This window comes from Varroa jacobsoni, unplaced genomic scaffold (assembly GCF_002532875.2).
Source record: "Varroa jacobsoni isolate VJ856 unplaced genomic scaffold, vjacob_1.0 scaffold_892, whole genome shotgun sequence".
NCBI lineage: Eukaryota > Metazoa > Arthropoda > Arachnida > Mesostigmata > Varroidae > Varroa > Varroa jacobsoni.
The window spans coordinates 1-21,228 of record NW_019213794.1 but is presented as its reverse complement, the minus strand read 5'-3'; positions in this window follow the sequence as shown (position 1 = coordinate 21,228).

Here is a 21,228-nt window from a genome sequence, read left to right as displayed (position 1 = left end):
GATGATAATATGCATTCGTGTGGATTCATTCAAACGCATAGCCAAGCATGTGGGTAGGTTTTCAGGCAGTGGCCGATGTGGCGCCCTCGAGATCGTCACATCATGCCGGGCGTCTGGCTGTTCTCTGAGAAGCAGCAAAGACGAGACCCACGGACGGTAACAGATCGTCTGACTCTGCTATCCTGTTTCTTGGTAAGCAATGTAGTCAGCATCTGTTCTCGCCATGGTTTAACGTTTTCCAACGAGGATATAGGCTAGAGGTTCAACACAAAGAATATTGAAATTGTCGAATTTCGCAGGTTGACAAAGACAAAGACCCGGGCTTTTGGTAGGAATCAGGTGCGTGCAAAAGCATGTTTACGAACTCTGAGACGATGTCTATGTTTTGCAAGATCATGCTTCTCATCCAATAATCATCCCATTATTGCATTGTAATCCGAATAACCTGTTTACCATATAAATGAGTGGTTAGAAATCATTGCCCTGATCATAGACACATATATATATATAGATTACACTGTCAAAATCTTGTTGAATTACGACAGGCTACTTGTCGTAGTCAGTATACTAGCGTTCATCCGGAGATCTTAATACCAAAAAAAAAAAAAAAAAAGCTAATGCTTTGTGACCAAAACAACAAACTTATAACAGCGAAAAAATCATTTTCGAAATTTGAAAGAATTATCCAATCTTTTCATGTTGGATGAAGCTCGATTACACCGAAAACTACCGTGTTAAAATCGACTATCTAAGTTACTGACCAGTTTTTCTTGTAAAAAGAGATTTCTCTAGAGCAAAGCGGAATATCTTCATTCAAAGTGCTCGAAAATTGATCGAATGGATCGCAAATAGCGAATTGAAACTACCCAAAAAATTCAATTTCGATACACCTGGATCTTTTTTAGAAGAGCAGACAGATTATAGACCAGACAGGTTCTAACGGTTGATCTGTCCAAGACCTCTCGCGCCTTTTTACATTTTTGGTACTCTTTAATCGTCTTAAGCCTTGGTATCTATGGGCCTTCTGACCTGTTGTTAAATTAAAATTTAACTTGCCAGTGTTGCGAAGTGCCCAGTTCTAACACACAACTGCTTTAACGACATAGCTACATTGGTTGTAAAGAGAACTTGAATGCTCTCATCGAGGTACTTGCCGCTACACGATTCAACTACCTATGCAGATAAGCAAAATACCACCGAACAACAAATCCTTCCAGAAATAGTATCAGTACATTCTAATATACGTAAATGCTTACCAATTATAGCCGCGTCGCTTCCTACAACCCTCGAGTTTTGATGGGTCGTTGTCCTGAACTCAACTTTGTTGTACTTCACTATTCATATACTTACCTACATATGCATATGTAGATATTAAATTAGGCTAGATTTGTTGAATACTTTCATCCTCGGGGAAGTATAATTCCTCAGACCTCGTTGTCGAACGACGCAAAATTGCTACAAGGAGTGAACATAGAAATGCACCACTCTGAATCGCTGCTATCGTTGATGCTCCATTTGCTTCCCATGCTCATCGTGTTACTCTGTTTTAGTTTGACTTCTTTCTAAGTTCTCCTTATACTGATCCCCATTGGTGCTGTTGCTGTTGCTGCTGCTACCGTCGCCGCTCAATCTCTTATGTTTCCCAATTCGCTACGCGACAGCCTTCGTCGGAGCTCTAAATAGCGCTACCCCTGCAGCCCGACAATCCTTTACCATTTGATTGCAACCACATAGTTACAGCCCCATTACTTCTCTGACCCGTCAGCGGGACCCGAGAAAAAGATGAGATAGGAGATAGAGAAAAAAAGTCGCATTAACCAAGTTGTTCTCATCGAGGATGTCGTTCTTGGCGCGTATTGCCTACTCGTATGCAATCGCATTAAGTCGCGTCGATCTCAACCACTGCAAATAGCGCACTGTTCACAACTGGACCACCAACAATCCGTTGGGTTCGAGTCTCGTCTAGATTTCGAATGGGCTGTTGCGAGTTTAACTCTACCATATTCTTGCGCAGGCTGCAGCAGCAGCAGTAGCACGGAAAGTAGTTTTGAAGATACGCGTCTGCCTGTCAGTCTACCCCGGTCGCATTTGATAGGCCCAGGCTGTCCAGCACTATCTTCAAGAATCAAGCCCCACAACAACGCGCGCAACGTCTTCTGTTGTAGCTAGCTAAGCAGAGAATCGTAGACAAGGCGATGTATGCGGACGAATATAGTTGTATTTCTATGCGGGTTAGGAAGCTGCAAGAGCCCATGTTGGTGGCGACCATAACTACGGATCTCTACAGCTGAGGGATAGGGTGAGGTAGGGACCAACCAAAGAAGTAAAGAGAGCATCAACGAGGCCGCAGGGGGCATTAGGAAGGCGGCGTTACAGCGGTGGCGGCAGCGGCAGCGATTTCGACGCCGACGGCTGAGGCAACTGAGGTTTTAGGGTGGTGAAGGCTGACGGGCCTAAGTAGGTTGAGTAGGGGGTTCACTGCAATGCACAGGGAGTAACAGAGAAGAAAGGGCGGGAAACGCTTCAGGGACGAATGTCCTGGTTGGGGGGTTGTGATCTAATCTGGCAAATGCAAGGCGTTGCCATTCTCAGATCTTGCAATTCTTCGTTTCTTTCTCCGGCTACCCTATTTTCTTATTCTCTACCGCGATCTTTTACTCAGCTGCTCTCTTTGGCGGTGTTTCAGCTAACAGACATCGTCCTATTTTGTCCTGTGCGACCCTTTCGTTACTGATCTTCCTGCTTGCGCTCGTGCATGTGTTCGTGTTGTCGCTGTTCTCAACGAATCGTCGCCGGCGGCATCGTTCTCTCGCGACTTCTCCCCGCAACTCTTTCCCTTCGGCCCCGTTCGTCGCGTAGTCCTCGGATTCAGTCGCCTCAAGATTGTCCCTCGCAAAATCTACTGCTTTGTTTAACCCTTCACGTCTCCAGCGTTATTCTCATATACAAATCCATACGGTAAGGGGATAGGGGAAATAAAAAGGGGAAGGAGACGAGAACGTCTCAGCTTTCCTCTTGACAAAAGTTTTGTCGACCGCTTAGGTGCTGCTGTTGTTACTTCGGTACTACTTTGGATTGCCGACAAAAAAAGGCCCAATACGTTGCGCGCAATGGGAGTATCAGCCGAAGAGATCACGACAAAGTGCCGCGAATAAACCTAGTCGCTAAGAGCCCTAAGATTGCCATTAAAAATGATACCATTTGGGTCATGTCGAAACAATAATAATTCCATTTTCAGGCACACAACAGCGTAAAACTGATGTGTATGTATATAAGTATATATATATACACATGCAGGATAAAAAAAATCGCTACGCTGCACGTGTAATGTACAAATCTAGCACTACTTTGTGCAATATAAGGCATGGATGCGCCACCGAAACATCAAATCCAAATTTTTCGAAGTTGTGCTGATAATACGCTCAAATCATACGGGGCGAACACAAGCGTAAATATGTAAGTCATATCTTATTTAGGCTGCCTTCATTATCTGATTCCGTGCGCTGCTACATATACACTCATGTTAATTAGTCCTACTTTTATAGTAAATTGTGATATAATTAGCTTAGGAATGTTCGCCAGTTTAAATTAGAACAATCTCGAAACGGTACATTGAGCTGTAAAGTTTACGGATCTTGTTCCCCAGTAGTTGAACAGTGCATTATAACTAGCGTGCCTTTGTTGTTCTAGTGTCTTTAACTAAGTTCGGTTTTTTTTCGACCAGGAAAAACAGATGTTCGACCCCCAACTGGGTTGTTTTTCATCCCCAAAATGGTTACTTGATTTCTTGACAATCACAGATCAAGCTGCTCTCAACTTCAGGAGCAATGTCACAGATAGCAATAGAGAGGGTATTTTTGCTAACAGTCTTGGGAAACAAATCGGCATGACAAAGAGCAACAAGGGCTAGTTTTAGGAGAAAGAAGTTATTTTTTAATAAATAAATGATTAGCCGAACGATGGTTTGTCGAGGGGGCCTGCGGCAAACGAGATGTTCTTCTTGGCCATCTACAAGAGAAGAAAGGCTATCGGAACGAAATCCTCCAGGACGGCCCCCATAGAATAATTTAACTATCAAGGGAAGCGGATTTTTAGACGAATGCTCTAAGTTTGGGTCCTCTGAGCAATGTCGAAGCTAAGATAAAGAAACGGTAAAAAGGATAATCCACTTACCGAAAGACTAAGCTAACTTTATTTGACTCATCACGGAAAATAATGTTTGAGCTGCATTTACGCTATACATAAACCCTTCAAATCCTTAGACTGATCCCTGTAAAACACACCTAACAACTGACAACGCCCTTCCTTGCAAATAACGTGTTTAGGCGAAGTTCTATTGTTCGGCAAGCAGACTGGTAGGTAACTAGTAGGTCAAGTAAGTTTTGAAAAAACCTACTCCATTAATCAATATACCGCACGCTTACTATTTCGATAACTTCCAACGTCGACCGTTCCAATCAACGGCAAATGTTGAGATGAGTAGTTCAACACCGAATTGGATTTCCTTCGACATCGCTCTCGCCCACGATCATACACACAAACGACTATATGGCTGATACATACGATTTGCTTTCCTTTTCAACGGAGCTGTTTGAAGGTTAGTGAATCTGCATCACTGGTAGCGAACTGGTATCAACTACTTAGTCTATTTCCGCCATCAATTTCGGTATCGCTCTGACAAAGAAATGATGCGGGGTTCGAATCTCGAAATCTTAAAAAAGTAAGTTCAAGGACTGGGGGGTAAGAGGGGCTGGTGCTCACCGGAGAAGGCTTTTCCTGTCCACTCGGTTTTCCTTCTTTTTCACGCGCGAGCTAGTAGTCACCGATCGCCTCAATGGCTGGCTGGCCGTTTGCGACGTCTATCCTCGGCGTCTTTAGACTCTTCGCTCGCCCCTGTCAGCCCAGCCGCCTGCCATTCGTTGGCGGCCTTTGCTTGGCAAGGAGTATCGCCTCTGGATCGGACTTTTCGCCTTTCTTCTTAAGTAGAAAAGATTGCCCCGGCCAAAATTTATATCGCCAGGCAAGCAGCTATATGTAGCTGCCTGTCGGCCTCGAACAGTGCAATCCAGTACGATAGCTATGGATGGGCCAAGAGAAGGTGATGACTTATGACTCCTACCGAACGCAAGCTTACACAGACACGGTGGTTGAAACACCGCATCTGCTGACAAGCGCCGAAGTCTCTTGCACCAAGGTTGTGTATCTATCGTACAGGTTGTAGATGTTTGGAGCTTAGTTTTAATAAAAAATCGACCAATTCAAGCTTTCTTAAACATTAGGCTACTTCACTCATAACTTCGGCTTGATTTTCGTACTTCACCGTCTGTAAACGTTGTGTGTCGGCGTTGTGAAGACTATGGAAACTCGAGATATCAACTGAAAATTAGCTAGCTTAGAAAAACACGGAAAAAAGAAAATGACAATGCTGCCGTCGTAAAATGCCTATTGAAACGGACAAGCAATGGGTTGTGGGAGCTTGTTTCGTTTGTAATATGACGAATTTGAATTTTGAGTTTGAATTAGAGTGGAAAAGTGAGCTACTTACTATGAAAGCACTATTAGCTAACGCAAATCACCATTAACCGTGCTTGTCATACATAGCTTGATGCAGGTAGCCTGAGAAGGCTGGACTGAGGCGGTCAGCATAGATAAAAATGTCGGCCCGATTCCAGCCGGGACCAGCCGGAACAAAGCTGTTTACATTGCGCTCTACGTACCGTTGTCGACGTCCTGGATAACTACTCGTTATGTAAACCCTAGCCCCCATCAAGCCAACTGACTTCCCATGTCGCGCGTCTGGTTGATGGCGAGTACTTTTACTGTAAGCAGTAGCAGAGGTATGTTATTGCCACAAACTGCTTTCATTGCCTCATACTCCACTTCTCTCTGTCTTTATCTCAGGGTCCCTGTTTGTCCCACCACATCCGCCTAAACTACTATGTCCATTGGAAAGGGATAGATTTTTCGCCCATGAGTCCAGAGAAGCTACTCGGCTCTGTAGGCGGACAATCACGGCTCGAATGGCCATTAGCACACGAGTGGATGGCCGGGTTTCACTTTCGCTTTGTAGGCGCGTTCCTTCTATATGCCTTCGCTTACCCTGTTTCCACTGTTCGGTCCCCGTCCCAGTGCGCTGTAATAGCGCTAGCAGTGACTTCAATGAGTGGAGAATTAGAGGCAAGCACAACTCCATGACACTCTCCAGTTCCACGTACTCAACTATATTCGACTTCGTGGAGAACTTCCCCGCACGTTAGTTGGCCACACCAGCAGCTCGCTTGGTGGCTTCGTTTGGCTCCGTAATAGACGTAGGCAAATCCCGACAGACGTAGTTGAATAGGGCCGGACTTCAGGGGCGTTCCGCGCACGGGCCACGCGAACCGGGCCCTGTTACTCTGGTGGGAACCATGGATGCCTGCTCGCCTAACGAACAAATTATGAAAATCAGGAGCGGCCTGCAGTCACAGTGAACACATACAGATATGGACGAACCACAATATTCCTTCGTTTTGGGTTAGCGAGCGAACACGCTCCACGCTGCCCCTGTCTTGACGCGAACGTATCCGCTTGCACAACGTGTCTCCAGTGTACTGTACCGACGACAGGCACAACCTGTGCTTCAAAACAAGCGGATCCACAGCTATGCTTGTTCAATGTTATGGATTGAGAATAGTGAAGGATATAACACGAGACACCATAGGCTCCCGTAGAACGTACCGCCCGCGAACTGCGTAGACTGATCTACCGGTGAGGTAACGTCTGGGTTCGCTACTTTGTACAGGCTCTGTTCGGTATCACAGAGAGCTGCCGCGAAAAGGAACCGAGAAGATCAGAAAAAATAAACGGGACCAGATGATGAACGCTGAAGCCTATGTGGATGACTCGGGATTTTTTAAATAAGTCTTTAGGCCACTGGTAGTCTTTACCCTGGCTAGCAAATTTTTCTCCCACTTCTTATAGGCAGTAGCCCCATATACCATTGGTGGCTATGCGCCGTTGATCGCGCTTGAAAGAATGATAGACCTTTAAGTCGCCTCTTCGCTGTCTCTTGTGCTTTTGCTTTATTCACTCCTTCCACTTGCTTTATGCGACGCCTCGCCTTGCGGCATGAAGAGCGACCATGAAGAGGAAACGCGCGCATATAAAGCATTAAAGGAGCCCTTGCCAACGAGGTTCTTGGCTTGGGCGTTTTCTCTCCACGACCGTTGTCTTTCGTTGGTTTCTCATGTGATCCACCCACGCGCTGACTGGGGCGTTAGATCAGAGGGTCTGCTTGGCTCTCTGGTCCCAATCCGGCGTCGATCCGAGCCTACAAACTAAAAAGGGTGGAGACATCAGGCCTTACCGCTTCACTCGACGCTTTTCACCGCTTTTCCGGGCTGTCTATACATCTATTGGAGACTAAGGAGAAAGAGCGAGATTGAGAGAGACCTATTGGAGTCGTTAACAGGACTCTTCTGCTTGGTCTGTTAGTAGCCCCGGATCAGATCTCCATATAAGCCAATTTGGCGTCAGTTAGTTGAAAGCGTCTTCGCATATCGTTCACTTTCTCACTACTCCGTGCACTCCACGGTTCTTTCAGCACTGAGCCTCTCCGGACATAGCGTTTTGCATAGTCAACGGCGCATCTTCGCTGCTTCTATGGAGACCAGGATAGGGGGTCGGGTTTGCGAACGGGCGCAAAATTTTATCCACTCTACTACTAAACGGCTAGGGGGAATGAGGGCTAGTAGCTCGCTTCTCACTCTCGTTCCATCTTTCCCTACTTTCTCTTGAAACGTTCCCTACTTCTTTGCTCAAACGTAGGCGGTCGGCCTTCGCTGCCTTTTTAGCTGTACCCCTTCCCGGTACCGAATTTTGCCACATATTTACTTGATTGTACATAATTGATCAATGAGCCTTGCGGAGCACCGCTGCTGCTTGGCGCCTCAAGCAGAAGCTATATGTACGCTTGTTTTACCCCTTCTGCTAGTGAATGGCGAGAGATTTCTACGTGTTTACATCATTGCCCCCGGCGACTTTTCGTCGTCGGGCAGTGGCGTCATCACCGTTATCACTATTGCTGTTGCAGAATGTAGTCAATTTTATATATAAATAGATGTTTGTAGGAGAGAAAATTGCAAATTCAATTCGTGTCTAATGCAACAGAGATTATGCGTGGTAATTGTTCATTTAGGAAGATCGCCCTGAGACGGGGCAAAACAGATCGGATGAATTATTAAGCATAAGATGTCGTCGTAAAAGGATGCTTTGTGGGTAGGTTTGTTAGTGTTTAAAGCAAACAAAAACATGCAGAACTGATATGAAACTATCTATTCATTTAGGAGGTGTGTAATACAATGTCAAATATTGTGAGCACTAAAAAGTCCTAAAGATACCCATCGTAACTGTGAAAATTTAGGGTATCCTGTGTAAGGTAACTGTTCTTTTATCATTGTTTCGCGAGAATTTAAGCGCCATCAAAACCGCCGTTATTGTCAACAAACTGAAATCTAGAAAATCTTGTATACGGGGAAAGTTAGAGGTACACTTGGTAATGGGTGCTAAAGTACTAATAATTGCATTGTACTGTTGGACAGAGAGCAGTAATATATCCAATTATTTTTCCTGGAATCAGAAGTATTTTATTACGAATCGTACCTGATGCGCTCTTAAATGAATCATCCTCTGATTAGTAACAATATTAACTTATTTTTGGGAAAATTATCTTAAACTTATCGACGCATCACTAATTGCACTTCCTCTAATGGTATGATTAGTACGCGTGAAAAAGTATCACCAGGACTGTCGATTTTGCAAGCACGCCACGTAGTCAAAGCGTGTGTCACTTCTCACCACTAACCCACCATGCTTATGAGAATGATGTACATTGGCAGTACAATATCACGCTTTACGTGAGCTGATTGAGTTTTCGTTGAAGTTTGAGTGCGATTTAAAAATGCTTCATGATCTCTGCATGACGCCTTTGAGCACCTATTCATTGCAGAACACGTCTAAATCATTTCATAATTTATCTACAAGCTGTTAAACTTCATTGCATATTCATACGGTAGAAGCTAGTCCGCAACGTATTTGATTGGTTTCTACATATTACTCCTCAGTGTTTGTTCACGTGTTAAACAAACTTCAAAACTATTAGTTAGAGTTAGTGGCCTGATTAGGCTGAAAACAAGACGCCTACACACATCGCTTTGACGGTACCTCATTCAGGTTTCGAACTGTATTGTGTGAATGTTTGTTCGAGGCGCCACAAACTGAGTCGGCGTACGTCAAAGGCAAACACGAACGAAGAGGAAATACGAACGAGTAGACGAAACAACGAAGCATGGCGGATCCGTTCCTAGACGCTGACGCTCATTGAACAAGATTGAGTACGCCCTTGCCCCTCTCAAGACAAAGTGCCACCAAGTACTATGGGTTCAAGCCACTCATTGCCAAGAAATACGCTCTGGCTCCCATTAGTTCAAAGCAATCTACTTATTGTAGACGAGGCGTTGTTAGGGTAACTTGCAGAATCAGCTTCGCAAAATAGACAAACAGAGCGGCTTCTGTTCTCGTCGGCTTCTCTAGTATGCTAAACGAAGACATGCAAACGGTTAAATACGCTTCACAGTTTCCTATTATAGGACAGTACTTGACCACGCTCAAGGCTGGAGCGGGATTGAGCGCACGATACCAATAGCGCGTTGTGTACCACCAGTGCTTGGGATAGCCGTAGGAACATCAAGGCATTATTAAGCTGCAAATACCACTATTACTACGGATTGGTTGCCTACAAAAGCTGGCTGTCGTAAGCTGCCGTAGGCTTGAAACCCATATTTAATCTCCGGACTCTTCTTGTCTGGGGCTCTCCACTTTATGCCGTACAACTATGATTCCAAACAGAAGAACTTGCCGAAACGTTACTAGCATTCGTTGACATGTTTGCCCTGTGGCTGGCGACACGCAGGCACATGGCGCTCTAGGTCGACGGCTTGTGTGTTCGCGGGTACATCGTTCCGCCATAAGGCGTATTGGAGAAGGAATAGCACGCAGTTAAGCCTTGTTAAGAAATTGAGAGCAAAGAAGAGTTATCTGAAACAAGGGACAAATCAACACTCCAGCGCGCAAGTGAGCAAGCAAGTGCCTTACGAGTAGAGAGCAGCGACATTGGCTCGTCACCATCGCCGTCACTACGTACTCTCCTTCGCCTTCCAAACGGAGCACACGAACGAGCGAGCGAGCGAGTGAGCAACGTCGCCTTTCGACGAGAACAGCGAAGAGAAATAGACGCAATTGCCAAGTGAAAAGTTTGGAGATCGTGCAGGAGAGGGGCTCTTTTCGTAGCCCACGAATCTCAATGCGACTCGTTCTTGCTTGCTTGAGTCGACTGAAAAATAAAGAAACTGGCCTCGAAAGCATTATCGCTATCATCGTTATTATCCTCACCAGCAGCAGAACTAGTAGCAGCAAGATGAACGAAGGAGACCCGCCGTTAGCAGGCACACAAAGCCCTACAAAAAGTGTGCAATAGTAGCTGATGCAGTGGCGACACCAACAGTCCCGAACTAGGCCGCTGGTTTTGCGTGCGTTGGCCAGCCAAACAGCAAGAGCGATTCGGAAGCCTACAGGAGCTTGAAAAGAACGCATCGTCGTAAACTAAATGGTAACGGATGAAGCTGTGAGCGAATCAAAGTTTCCCAAGGGGGTTGGCCAGCCGAAAGTTTCAGGCCGTCCCATAGCCCTCCAACGGCTTGGGTGGCCCAGGAGGCTAGCAATCGTCGAAGACAGCGACGACCATTGAGTGCTCCGTTGACTTCTACGTTTTTGCTCCTTTTAGTTCTTTTGCGCGAGTTTAAAAGGAAAAGGCTAAAGAAAATGCGGACTGAAGAAGAGGAGGGGCGGCGTGCTGAAACGCGCGATTCCGTTTGCGAGCATTCGTAGCTGTAAGAGAAAAGATGCCAGCCTCACACCTTCCGCGTTACTCTGAATCTTGCTTGCCCATGAGCTTCTTCCGACGAACACGCAGGCACCCTCTAGGGGCTGGCAGCCGCAGCGGTGGTAGCAAATCTTGTCAACGACATACATCGTGACATTCAGAGTTGCGCCAAGTACATGGACGTGGTGGCGACAAAGCAGTTTGCGTACCAAGTTCAGGATCTCGCTTGTCCTTTAACATTGTTTGTACCATGCAGCCCCGAAAACAACATGTAGTAAGCTCAGTAGCTCAATTGACTCGACATAAAACACACGAATCGAGCACCAATATTGAGTGGTGACGACGTACTATCCTTTTTTCTCATTGCATCTACAGCGCTTAACGTTCCTTATGTCGAACTGCTGCTGATGTCATAAGAACATTGGCTTCCGTTTCGAAATATAGCGGGTTTGGTCCTGGATGTTTTGGTACCTTAGCCATATGCCTGTCCGTCTGATATAGCATATTAGACACGTATGAGGTTAATGGCGCTCGCCTATCCCAAATCGCTTTTAATCAAACTCACATGAATAGCAAAAAAATCAAACAAGATAATGGCTCAGTTGTTTCTTTCGGCGGACCCCAAGAGATACAGGGCAGGAAAAGCTAAATAAAAGCTTCTAGATCAAGAAGCTTTGTTCTACAAATAATAATTTCAATGAAAATAAGAGCATTTTTAAAAACAGAGTATACGTAAATAATTTCTTCATGTTAATTTCCACCGTTTAGGTTCACATGTAGACTCTGTCAGCATTATCATTACATCGTCGAACATCCCTTACGCCATATTTTGACACACAAACATGCCTTAATAAAATTCGACTACCGAACGATATTGATTATATATGGGAAAGTTTGTTGGAGAGCAATTTTTAAATGTCGTTCTAAAAGTAGCTGCTTCCGACACAGTTGAGCTTTGCTCACGGATAAGACGTAGCTAGAGAACAGGTACAGCTGGAACTCGCTAATTGCTTTCAAACCATCGCGATACGTGGGCTTACATAGCTAAAAATGGTGATTACTGTTTTCAGGATGAAACTCTAGATGTAACGGGTAACGGTGTGTACCGTATACGTTAGGTACCATAGAATTAGCTAATCTTAATGTCGTCGACAACGACCGGAGCACGTGGAGAATTATCGTCTGTAGAAATGATGATAATATACACTAGATCGCTGAAAACCTAATTTTTGCCTATACTACTTTTGGATATCAAACTAAGTTTAATGGTGAATAGGCTGAAGTACAACTTCCTCTGAGTAGCGGCTGCTCTCTATGGCTGTCTTTACACTGTTCCAGATCTGTTCCAATAAATGCAATATGTTATAGACAATATAGACCAGATAACAGATATAGATCAGATAGTAATTACAAAGTTTTAAAAAATAGGTGCAAAGCAACAGACGACCTGTCATTGTATAAGTCCTGGGTTGGCATGGACCTCTGGCGGCTGTCGAAACCCTGTCCCTGATGTGAGCTATATTAAAATTTGTGTGTTTTAGTTTTTGTTACGAATAAGGTACTAATTAACCACCGTTCTTTGAATGATATGCTCTATATGTGTTTCATATTGAAATCAATTATCAATTACGTTATCAACGAACGTATCTGGTCCGACGTAATCGTCGTCTTGTACGGCCAAACATAGCATGATTCTATAGGCTGGTCCAGACAGGTTTTCTTAACTTGATGAATGCTAACAGCTCGTATATTCTCAAAACAGCGAAATAGAAAACCCCAATTTCATTTTCTGTAGAGCTTGAGTTTTTATTTCATCTCAGAGTCGCGCGTTGTGCACATTTTGCGATATTCTGACAAGTTTCTACGAATAGCTCCTTGTGTTAGATACTCGCCATATCCCGTTCTTCTCGCGGTCGCTATCCCTAAATAAAGATGCAGTAAATTACTTGTTTTCATTCAACTAAAAGCTCGCCATAGCTCCTTCTCCAAGTTCCTTGATGCTTCCTGGGCGCATATACAGACAGCTTCTCAGGCGATCATCAGGCGAAGGAAGCACTGAGCCGCTCTACACGAGACTAACGGACATTTCAGCGCCAAGAGGCATACCCAGGCCACCGGCTTTCCCCGCACACTGAACAGGCTTCCAACGAGCAACTACAACGAAGTCTGCAGTGAGTGCTTCACTTGGTTGGTGTGTCTCTTCCTCTATCAGGCCTTCGTTGCGAGTAAAAAAAGGACCAAGAACATTTTAAACTTTACGATGATCATATTCACTGAAAACAACAAATTTCGCAAGGAGTTTGAATCCTCTGTAACCCCCCTTTCCCGATAGTGTCGGCTTGCCTGTCGCACAGGGAAGGTTTCGTTGGTTCGACCCCATCTTCTGCGTGGATGCGTTTTCCTCAAGCAGGCATAGCGGCTGCGGCGAAGACGGCCGCAGCGGCGTTGTCGTAAAAACGACCCCGAACTGTTCTCTTGCTTTATTTCCTCTTGTTGGCTTAGGAAGAGAGCGAATCCCTTGGAACCGAAAAGGCGCATAGCTCTTGGTAGACAAACTGCGTCCATACAGAGAAATGGGCACAGCAGGAGTGCGCATTTCGCGCAGGAGTTCTGATGCAGAAAGGACAGCACAGGCCAGCGAGGGCCACGCGGCGGTCCATGAAATAGTCAACTTGTCACCTATAAACAAGCGGCGTCGCTAACTCCGTATCGTTCGACGGATTTGTCCAGACAGCAGAGGATTTGCATAGGTAAATGGGCCTCGGACGAAATAGTTCGACCATTTGTTCGTGTGTTGTTACTCAGGTCATAATAAATAAGATCATAACAGGGAGCCAACAATAGGACTATGAAATTATATATGAATTATCGATTAACGGTAAGCTTGGCCATTACACGAAGGCAAAATGTTGGCATCGTTTGAAATTGCATCTGTTGCTCATGCGGCTGGTTCTGTGTACGTAGTATTCCTGTTGATATCAACCCTGAACGACAGTACGTTTCCATGAAATAAAGTTAGTGGTAAGGCTATGTCTGTCTTCCAACGACCTACGAATCTTTGGAACTGTGTCCTTGAGTGATTTGAAAATCGATTAATATCGAAACAGTTGATCAGCTCAGTCAGAATGATATAACACTAATTAGATGCAAACGTTCCATGATAACAACGTTCCAAAGTAAACATGATAAGCTTTGCAGAGATAAAGCTTTGAATAGCTCTTAAGACGCTCCAACATTGAGCGGCAGATACGCATTTACAAAGAGCTGTTTCTGGGTAAATTGGAATAGATTCCCCTTGAAAGGCCGACGTATCTTCATTGTATTTTTGCGACCGGTAAAATTTCCCATCTCGATTCCGACCTATTCCTGGTTACCATAAACCGACTACGATATACATTTTTTTTTTTTTGTCCAGAAAAACGCAATTATATGGTACGAACGTATAAACTGAATATTTTCTAAATCTTAATTTTGGTGAACTCTATTAGACACACTGCGCGACTATGGTATCGTAGCGTATGATGCCGCGTGGTACTTAGGACATATGGTGCAAATAGAGTATGACAGTAAACAGCGAAGTAGAAAATGTACTTAAGAGGACCCATCGGATCGTAATAGTTAATAAAAATCATTGTCATATATTTGAAAAAAGATCAGCAATAAAAATGCGTCCATTCTATGGATTGTGCCGTTGTTAGCACCCGTGGGAGGCTGTACTGCGTGAATATATATACGTTGTATATATTATCTTTCAAACCACCCCGGCAATTGGTTATTGGGTGTGCGGATTGTTGCGAATTATCACCGGCAATTCTATCAGTATCCGACTATGGGTCTCGGAAGAAAGTAACGAACGAAGGACCGTTCGCTACCAGTCGCGCGACGCTTCCGATATTGCTCTCACCGCACCGGTTCTATGGTTTCAAGTGCGAGCATCGGTGTCATCAATGGACAGGGTCTTCTTCGCCGTTGTTCGAGATTCAGAAGTTCAGGACGCTTTCTACCAGCGTCGTATCAAAAGCCATGTCTCCTGGTCCAAGCCGCTGCACAAGTTTATTCGCGTCGCCTGCAATGAAGCACCTCTCGACGGCATCCTCGTTGCAAAGAAATTCCTTTGGCTATTCGATCCCACTGCCGACCACGTACTTGAGATCCTGGTCAGTGGATTGTTAAAGGCAGACTCAGTTCCTCTGCAGCAACCCACCTGCGCTGTTGGCATAGATTTGCATTTTTCAGTCTTTCCAGCCTTTCCGATACTACTTCCATGATTATTTTGAGCCAACTTCCCTCCCCCGGCCTTCCTACGCAATGTCTACACTAACGACAAATCGCTGCGAATTGATTTGCGGGACAGGGGGGAGGGGGTAGTCGATTCAAATCACGGGTGAATATCGCTAGTCACCGATCGTAATTTCAATTATCATAAGTTAAATTTAAGAAAATGCTTCTGTCTGGCCTGCATGCAACTTGGCCTATGGGCATACCACGTTGATCTATAGAAATGTACCACACCGAAAGGCCTATTATTGTAGGCAACCCCGTGCCGACCGCGGTAAAACGATCTAAAATCGATTGTAAGAATAGGTCATGTGTCGTATTAAATGGAGTCGTAATTTTCTTGCATTAATTTTGTATCCGATATTACAAATATAGATTTCTACTGGTTCCTAAATATCTACACTATTTCGGACCCACAGTCAATGTGAATGTAGAAATATTAATCAGATCAATGTAATATTCATATTTCGAAAAATACGTGCCGCACGGCTGCACCCAATTTAGCAAATCTTAGAGCTACGATGTCTTTAGAAAGTTATCATCACCCGTACCATTTCTAAGAAAAAGATAATATTATTCTTCTCATACGTTATTTGAGGAACCTCTATACGGATTGGAAAATGGTTTACATTCCACATTGACCGTACCGATGAAACGTATTTATCTACTTGAAGTAGAACATTGTTCATTATTAAGTATCTGATTTTTTTATTACTATCTACCGGATAAACCCACACCCTCTCCTGCTGCCCTTTACCGTTCCTATTAATATGTACATAATTTATATGTAAACATTTATGCTCCGCTTTCCAAGAGATACAATTTGGCAGCATTTTGTGAAGCATTTTTATTCGCCTTCAATTGACGACAACTGCCACTACTTCAAAGACGACTACTGCAAGGAAGCCGGCCGTTCTGCAATCCTTCTTCTCCTTACTGTCTACTTCTCCTCTATGTCATCCTTCCCTCTCTCGTCTTGTCTCTGTTTTTCTCTCGCGGCTTGTCTTTCGTTCTCTCCCTCTATCATACATGTCTCTCTTCATAGACAGACACTTGAGCATCCAATTTTTTAGCCTCCGCGCTCTATTCGAAAGAAACGGATTTTAGAGACATGCCACCATCGCTTGCTAACGTTAGAGACATGACGACGGCTAGGCAAGATTTATGGATTGGCGGGAAGCGGCAGTCGCGCTAGTCTTGGCTGTGTAGGAGTAGAAGTGCTCAGGTCTCTGGCGGCATGTAAACTGGCGTACCGTATAAAATCGACATATTTCAGTTGTTTCGCTGGGAAAATTTCGCTCTCGGCCACAACGAACCCTACGAATACGTTACCAGGAACAAGGACCTGCAAGGATATGGTGACATTTCCATAGCAATTCAGAACAACTTTAACGGGTTCCATGATCCAATCGCTTGGCAACGACTCGCACACGTACACAAGCGCACGGATACTTTCAGATACTAAACCGGTAGCTAATTTCTGTGTGGTGCACATATATAACAATCGACTCCAGTTACTTTTTGTGCCTGCTAACTCTTCTACATTTGTTGGTCTAATCTTTAACCGATCGCCTCGACTCAAAATGTTAGGGAAAGTATCGTTCTCTCCACATAGAGAATCTCTGTAGGCGACTATAGACTGGGTGGGAGATGAACGTGCAGCAAGCGAGCGAGCTGATTCGTTCGATAAAAATCTATTAGAGTTAACTCACACGTCGAATTCTATTTAGCTTTAGGGGGTCTCCAGTGAGTCTCCGGAAGCGGCGTACGAGAACACTAATCTTTACCTCTACTGCAAAATATTCTCTAAGACCAAGCCGGGATAGCAGATATGTAGAAGGAGAATAATACAGAGAACAGTCTTTTTTTTTTGACTACGTGAAAATGTGATCCGACTTTGGGGTTTGCTGCATCAGTGCAGGAATTGTCCTGCATTGGTGCTAGTACAAGCACTATTTAGTCTTTCGCAAACGATCACTGTGTGGGTGGAGCTTTTGGAAGTGTCGCAATGATGATGGGTTTGCCTTACCGTCTCTAGGAGAGTATGTCGCTGCGCGGTAGAGTGTTTTGATTAAAATCGAGTCCTACCGTTGACCCCATACTTCTTTCCCGGTCTTCTCCTCTCGCATACGCACATGAGTAAAGTCTGAATTTAAGAATCACTTACACATCTGAGATCCGTGCCAAATTTGAGGCCTGAGTAGGATTCGATCACATGGCTGTCTCCTCTGAACCAAGGATAATGTAGGTTCCTTGCAAGAGGGAAAAATGTTACAAAGAATGAGTCCAATTTCAAGTTTCCTTGTTAGTTCTTGAAAAAACGAGTAGAAAAGAACTTCAGTCGTAACAAAAATCGCATCCGAGATATTGATACACTGCCTTAATAAAGAATGAACGCATTTCTCTTGGAGAACCGCCGCTGATGTGGTGGAACACCTTCTGTTGGGCCAAATAAGACAGTCGAGTAGGCGACGGGTTTGAAATAGCAGCACTTTGTCTATATACATCTAGCGTTTCTCCTCCTCATCTATATACATCAAGTGGAATTGAATAAAAGGAGCTTGCAGATCGAGCAACGATAGAAAGCGAAATTATTTTAAATAGATAGTGCAGCCATACCACAACAGGCTGGTCGGTTGGGAACGACATCCAGCCAGTCAAGTCTCCTCGCGATACGATGCTATTAAGTATAGTCAGACAGGGTGACGCGAGTACTAGCAGTAGCACTTGTTGTAGTAAAGAGAATGGGTAAATCTGGAGCGATTGAAGGGAGTGATCGCTATCAGATCAAATCATTTCGATCCCAAGTGAAGCCTTCGGCTCCTTCTACAGGGTCCGTTTCGACTTTTTCCCCTTCTGATTCCGCGCTCCGTTTTCAATAGCTGTTTAATCACCGTTCCGTACATTACATAATGTCTTCGATACGAGCTAGACATTGCTGCAATCTCACGGCAAGCAGAAGAGCAGTTCTTTAGATATAAGAAAGCGCGTCTTGTTATTATTATTACGGCTCGCTCGCCGACGCCTTCAGCACAGCGCGTCAAGGTAATGGTGAAACCTTGAGCAAAACGAGGTGGGCAGAATGATTTGCCAACTTACCTAAATTACATCGCTCTATCTGTGTGCGAACCACTTCGCGAAGATTCGAAGCCATACATAGTTACGGTACATTATGCACAAGTTAAACTTGAGGTTGTTTCGCTGTTGTATATAATGAACGCTAAGGCCATTGAAGCCTGGGAACGTTTAGGAAATAGAAGAATAGTATGTGCGGGCATATGATAACCCGCACATAATTGATATGCTGTCTATTGAAGTGTTGGTTATAACTTTCCTTTGTCTTACTTCTTTAACGGCTCTATCATCGGAATGGGCAGGGGCTATAACGGAGCAATTAACTGAATACAGCAGATAGCATGCTATTGGACATTATTATTAGTCATAAGCTGCTTAACACAGGGAAAAGTACGACGTAAAACAAACGACGTACGTAGTAAATGGTCAACTACGAACGATCGACTGGCCATTGATCTTCAAGTGGGTTTGATTCGTTTTAAATTTGGTAACTGATTTCGTACGTATCCACCTTGAAATATCTTTTTATCCATTTCAGTATATGATTTTAACCTAAAATACAAGAATACATATTAAATATGCCTAGGCACCCTCAAACATTGCTTGAAATCCGAATAAACCTGTAGCAGTGGACAGAAAGGGTAAGCTTCTAATAAATTCATTTTTTTTCTTGGATATGTATATAGTAATTTGGAAGTTAAGTTCCTGCATTTTAAAAAAGAAACTTTCTTTTTTTGTTTGTTATAACTTATTGTTTACTTTTCCTACAGCTTGAAAGCGTTCTTCCTGCTCTATTAGCTTGTCATAATGGTACTATAGTGTAAATTTAACTCGAAAGATTTCCGCAAATATTAATGTTTCAAACAGAAAAACCGCATTCTCGGCGCCTTTTGTGCTACGAATTTTGTCAAGGCAAAAATGCTACTGAAATAGCTCGACATATTAGCCAGGCCATCGCTAAAAGGACTGCTCAGTAGTGGTTCGCAAATTTGAAAGCGATATCCGGGGCCTAGAGAATGCTTTCTGCTTCGGCCGACTGTCTGAATTTGATGAGGACCATCTAAAGGCACTTTTGAGAAAAGATGGCCGTCTCGGGAATTTGCCGAGAAGAAGGACTGCAGTCATATGACCATAGTTAAATACCTTAAGTCTCTCGGGTTTGCACAGAAATCTGAAGCTTGGGGATGGCCACCCATGGCACATGTCGTCGCTTCTCTATACAGGAAATCCTGTTGTACCTTCCGTATTCTTCCAATTTTAGGCCAATGGATTTTCACTTTTTCTGTTTACTGGGCGATCGACCTTGTCACCTTACCTTCGACACGGATCGAGAAATCAAAACGTAGTTAGAAAACTACGTAGAGACGAAACTAGCTACTTCTGACGAGACTGTATACAATATTTTATGTAAAAATAAAGTTATGAACAATGATGTGGAGTAACTTATCATCGTGAAAACATAAAATGTGACATTTTCTATTGAGTAAAAAAAGGGCAGCAACTGCTTTCAAAGCCAATATTTGGTCAGCCAATAGAGTCATTGGTAAGCTACACGCTCTTTATCGTATAACACGTTACGTTCTAAACGTCGTATAAATCAAAGCTTTTGGACGCTTCTTGCCGACAATTTTCATGCCAAGTTCTATAGTAGGTGACCATACCGTAGCCACTAATAATTCAGTCAGCCTAAACCAACGCTTAACGGCTATACCGCACGTAAGGCTTTATACGTGTTTGATCGTTCAATTAAGCATGAGTTACCACGCCCTTCCTCTTCAGCCGCAGCCGGCACCGTCAACTTACGGTACGGTACGTTGGTTGAAATGGTCTGGGTAGTTACTGCGCACCTCTTTACGTGTATTGCTATGGTAATCATTACTAGTTCAACTTTCAGAGTCAGCAAATTGTTACTATGAAACATTGTTATTATTTCCTTTCATAGCCCTATTAGATAAAGGAAAATCTAATAAGCCTATTGATTTCCCTGACATGTCGTTGTTAACATCGGGGCTGACATTTTATCTGTTCTTCGCAAATTTCGACCGTATACTGAAACGGACCCAGTTGTGTCGTCGGTTCTTTTCCAGGTGGACCCCATAATAATACCTTACAACTTATACGGGGAGTATTCAACATCCACGTACGACAGGCTAAGGGACCTCCATGGGGTAAAACCTTTTAGGTACATTTTAGGCCAATGTCAGGTACCTGTGAATCCACACAGTTACTCTCGTAACCCAGCTGCTCTTTTCATCGCGTTATCAGGCGCACCAAGGTTTACTCGTGTCGTAGCCGTACAGAATCGTGAACGTTTCAGAGTGCCTCTTCCGGCTGCCCCGCTTACTGACTTGTCAATATTATTTAAGTAATAGTTAACAAACTAGTGTATCGCTATAAGCAATGAGTCATAAAAGAAGTTCTTTTTGTGAGAACGTTTAGCCAAAGTAATCTATTGAACAAAAAGATCCACGTCCATATATATCTTCACGTTTCAGGCTGCGAGAACAGTTGCTTTTGCATTCGAGACGCTGAAGTATTGAACTCAGAACTATTGAAATGTTATCACATAACGCGCTGGGTTCTAGTTATAATAATTACTATGATTATTATTATTATAGACTGTGATTTAAACGGTGCTCACTGACGCGATCTTTGGGCTTCTACGTTTCAATATAGTTTATCTGAATGTTAATATCTACATACATCGAAGCTGCAATATGACCTGTGTATGATGCCCACATGCACCATATTGACTACGCTCGATATTACTGTAATTACAACTGCTATTGATGTTAATAAGCGACTCGGCTTTAAGTTAAGCCTGGTATTTCGAACATCCCACGTCCGTTCCGATTCTCTCATCCTCTCTTTACTTTCTCCTCGTACATCTTCCGGTTTTATCGACCTCTGAGCACTGTTACGGAGACGGCCTCCGCGTTGCGGACGGCTCTTATTTG